Here is a 5,146-nt window from a genome sequence, read left to right as displayed (position 1 = left end):
CAAAGAACAACAAGCAACACAAAATTCAACACAGGTTCAATACTATGAATATTGACAACTTGGAATCTCAACTTTCACCGAATCCAAAGTCACTTGGAATCACCCTGGGTGCCAATCTCTCACTCAGGGGTCTCTTTGCCAAAAATACAAAGAAGGCCTGTGTTAGAAATTGGGTTTCTGGTTGGCAGAGGTATGCGCGTTATCCAAGCAGGAACCACAATCATAGTCAGGGTAAGTAAGGTATACCCTAAAAGTTAACCTCTGCTCACCCTCTACTAGCTTTGCACAGAACAGTCAGGCTAAGCTTAAGAGACAATGTGTAAAGTATTTGTGCAACACAAAGAGTAGGTTAGAAAAATAGATATGATTTTTTATAAATAAAACAAGACTAAAACAACAAAAATTCAATGATAGAAGTGGAGATATTAATTTTTAAAGGTTTAAGGCCAATCCTGATGGAGCCTGGGCTGGATGCAAGAACCACCCGGGCCCGCTGAACAAAGTACCTTGATCCTGGTTGCAACAACGAGATGGTGGGTGCAACCGAGCAATGCGTCAGTGTCGATCCTGCAGTCAAGGTGATACGCTGATTTTCTTCACGCAGTCCGAGGATGATACACTAGCTAAGAGGCATTGGTTTCGTAGATGATGCACTGGGTTTCTCCATGCAGTCAAGGAGATGCGTAGATCTTTGCACACTGCAGTGGCATCAATGAGTTGGTTGCGAATTGTCGTTCTTTACGGGGATGTGCTGGTTCCGACTACAATGCACTGATTCTGCTCCCGCAAGAGGGCTAATGCGCCAGTTCTGCTAACACACATACTGGAGATGCATTGATTTTACTGAAGCAAGCACCTTGGTCCACTTGCAATGGACCAGGCACAGGTGATGAAACTTTGATATCCCTGAGTAACAAGAGGCAAGCCAACAGCTCTCACTCAGCAGCGTCAAAGTCCAGCTCTTACTCAACCGGGTCAGAGATCAGCAGGTAGCAGGGTAGCACAGCTGAAGAGCAGTTCTTTCAGAGCAGCAGTCCAGCAGAGGGACAGTCCTTGTAGCAGCACAGCAGTTCTTCTGACAGAGGTTATTTAGAGGGCCAGAAGTGTTTGATTTGGTGGGGTCAGAGATTATGTAGTTATACCCGCTTGTGCCTTTGAAGTGGGGGTGACTTCCAAGATGGGTCTTTGAGTATGCACAGGTCCTTTCTTCCTAGCCGTGGGTCAAGACTCACTACAGGTAATCAACCAGGATGCAGATGGTCACTCAGACACACCCAACCTTTCTTTGTGTGTGGCAATCTAAAGGGAATGCACAAGGTCAAGCTGTCACCCACCCGAGGCGTGTATTTAAGACAGGTTGCAGGTACATAGAGCTTTAAGAGCAGAGAAATGTCCACTTTCTAAAAGTGGCCTTTATAAAATAGTAATGTTAAATCCAACTTTACCAGTAAAGAGGATTTATTGTTACCATTCCAAAGATATATTACATGGTAGAGCTACACCTCCCCAATCAGGAATTATAGCTTAAATGTGTAATAAGCAATTCCCAATGATAACCTATGAGAGGAGTAGGCCTCACAGGGGTGAAAAACAAATTTAGGTGTTTTTCACTACCAGGACATGAAAAACTTAAACGTACAGGTCCTACCTTTTAATTTCACAGCACCCTGCCCTTTGGGCTACCTAGGACCTACATTTTGGGTGTCTTATGTGTAATAGAAGGGGAGTTTAAGGCTTGGCAAAGGGTTTTAAATGCCATGCCAAATTGGCAGTCATACTGCACACACAGGCTTTAGAGTAGCAGGCCTGAGACATGTTTAAAGGGCTACTTGTGTGGGTGGCACAATCAGTGCTGCAGGCGGACCAGTAGCATTTAATTTACAGACCCTGGGCACAGGTAGTGTCCTCTACTAGGGGCTTAAAATACAAATTGTGGATAAGTCAATGAAATCTTGTGGCTAGCAGTGGTAAAGTGCTCAGGGGTCCTAAAGCCACCAAAAACAAGGTCAGTAAAAGTGGAGGAGAAAGCCAAAACGTTTGGGGTGACCCTTCAGAGAGGGCCATTTTCCTACAGCATGGTACCAGCTCTCTTTTACAAAAAAATTAAACCGTTTTTTTCAGAAAGCAACTTCTGAACTGCTGTTTAAGCCATCGTACTGTTACATCTGTATAGTGGTAACACCTTGCTCCATAGTTGCACACACTCCACACTGGTGCCCCTTAAAAGCATCATGCACACCACAGCACATCTCATCCAGGGCTAGAAGAAATGTAATTCCACCACCCTCATTTTTAAGAAAATCCATTGGCCACCCTTGTCGGCCTGCAAAATCTAGAAAACCAGCAGGGTTTGCCTTGTTTTGTGTGACTTTGTGCCAGCGCAAACCCTTAGTAAATTTGGCACATCATGTGTTCTGTTTTGTCTACATTATTGGCTGCTGTTGGTAGCACAGTAAATGCCTTCTGCTGTGGGTTGAGCTAAAGGCTGGTCAGTGTCCACACTTACAGGATTGAAAGAGGCATCAGGTAGAAATATTTGATAGCACACAGCTTCTTGAAGATTGAATGGTGACAGCATATTGCCGCAGAGAGTGTAGTTTTCAGTTTTAGTGCGTGGTGGTGATGTGAGCTTGGGTAAGTACACAGCCCACAATCACAGCTGAAATCCTCAACATGTTGTCAATCCTGGCATGTGGGTCTTTTATTGCAGCATCTCATTCTGGTTTTTTTTCTGCATTAAGTGCTGCTATGTTAAGACTAGAATTCTGTAATGTTGGCCTAGTGCCGCTGACAGATCTTGCAGTAACACTATGACACGTCTGTTGGCTATTCTGTGCCTGGCCACACCTGAACCCACGCACTTTTTATTGGTTTATAACGTAACACTGACCCACATCATTGGGTCCCATGAATGCAGGGTAACATAGGGTTTACTTTTCACCCCTTTTACAGGGGTTGCAATGGTTTCCATGGGGATACAATGAGTAACCCATCGTAACCCCGTGCAAACCATTGTAACCTACAATGGGTTTGACCCCAGACATTACATTCCTCCATAAATATAAACCCATTATGGGTTCGACCCAGGACATTACATTCCTCTTTAAATATAAACACAATACAACGTACCAACTCCGCAGTGTAGACACAGACTCGTGTTGTGGCATGAAGGCCGGCCTAACTGCACCTACCTGGCGAAAAAGTCCCTGTACAGTTGAGCCCTTCTGGAGTTCATCCGTAGAGTGCACCTCTGCAATCCTTCCTGAGTCTGGGATTCCGAATTGGGTATTGTGTGATATTCATGAATTGGGACAAATGTCTCTGGTACTGGGATAACCTCAGGGGCTCTGCCAACTCTGGGACTGCGGGATAGACTGTCCTTGTGGTTGTACATGATTCGTCTCTACCCTCCTCTTCTTGGTTCTCTTCATATGCCTGTTGTTCTCGCATGCTGCCAATCACCCAGTGGGTGCCAAGAAATTCTTGAAGAGGAAAATGTTCTTTGTGATTACCTTGGGTCATTTGCAGGCTACCATACAGTACCATAAATCCTGGTGACAGTCCATGGGCCAGGCTCAAAGGGTAGTGGGAATTTGCTCCCTGGGTAGTGGTCCTCACCAGCAGGCTTGTCTTCTCTGTCTGGCTCAGGCATTCTGGTCTGCTCAACACCAGAACAACCTGTTTCCACCACTCTCCTGCCTAGGCACTGCATGCTCTGTGCTATCCCCATTGTCCTGAGGAAAATCAACCAATATTCTCTGAGGTTCCATGTGATGCCAGGCCAATGTGTATCAGTTTTGAAGAGTTCTTGTGAAGCGTTCATCCTCTTCCTTGGCTTGAAGCCATAAGGAGGGTGATTTTTCAGTGCTTGGTACATCACAAGTGGAGGTTTTATGTACTTTCTTGCTCATTAAACGAAGGCCCATTTTCTGTGCACAGCTCCAGGATAAGGCCGTGGGTCACCCTGGTTTTTTCCAGCTTCGAATTTACATCTCCTGCTGATGTGGATGGCACAATTTCCACTTTGGGATATTTAAAATGGTCATTAATGATAAACATCACTTGACAGCCATCAGGGAGGCTTCCAAACTCAGCACTGGCCTGATGGTGGTGGATCTCAGGTACTTCTTTATTGATGACTAGTGAAGAGGGTTCTGGACTTCCCAATATTTGACACCATTCTCGTTCTCTGACTGCCTGTTCCATCAGCTCGTCAAGCCAGGAGAACCACACTTTGCTGCTAACTTGACTCTTTGTTTTTGCCACAGCTTGGTGGGAGCTGTGGGATAGCTTTACTGTCCCCTGAGTCAGGCTTTACGGTATTACACTGTGTGGTCCTTGCTTGAGGCAACCCTCCTCTGTGTCCATCAGTGCTTGGAACACATAATATAGGGATGCCAGCATTTGCCGGGCCTCAACTGTTCAGCATGTTTTGTGTAGTGTGAGGGCTCTCCAATACCTAGACTGTACCACCGCTAATACGAATTCTAAGCAGTCATCAGTTTGGGTAACTTCTGAGACTTCTTCCAAAGATATTGGAAGAGACCTTAATCTTTACACAGCCATTTGCTCATGCTCCTCCACATCCATTGTGGCATGCTCTTCTGCCTTTGTGACCACCTGGGCATGCCTTGACAGGTAGTCTGTGTGATTTTGGGCTCCTGGCTTGTATTCCACGTGAACTGGTACTTTTGTAACTGCAGTATCCACTTTTTTGTGCATGGTGGTGATTTTGATGCTGACCCTCAGAATGGTGGAATGAGGGGTCTGTGGTCTGCACACTCAGTGAATGCATAAACCATACAGGTAAAGGTGGAACCCCCAATGAATGGCTAGTGCCTTCATTTTTTACACTGGAGTATCGTTTCCCTGCTGGCTTACTTCGCCAGGACCCATTCACCGCATTCTTGTTTTTGGGACAGCATCACCAAATGTCCTGTTGGAGTGACATCCACTGACAACTCCAAGTCTTTTCAGGGGTCAAAGTAGGTCAGCACTTTGTCCTTGGATAGTGCTTGTTTTGTCACTTTAAAGGCTCTTTCTTGGTCTGGCACGCAGGTCTATGGTGTGGGGTTTTTGTGAGCTCATGTAGCAGTATTTTCAGAGTGATTAGATTTTTAATGAATCAACCACAATACTTGACCAT

The sequence above is a fragment of the Triturus cristatus genome, chromosome 8 (assembly GCF_964204655.1).
Source record: "Triturus cristatus chromosome 8, aTriCri1.1, whole genome shotgun sequence".
NCBI classification, from domain to species: Eukaryota; Metazoa; Chordata; class Amphibia; order Caudata; family Salamandridae; genus Triturus; species Triturus cristatus.
This window is presented reverse-complemented; position numbering follows the sequence as displayed.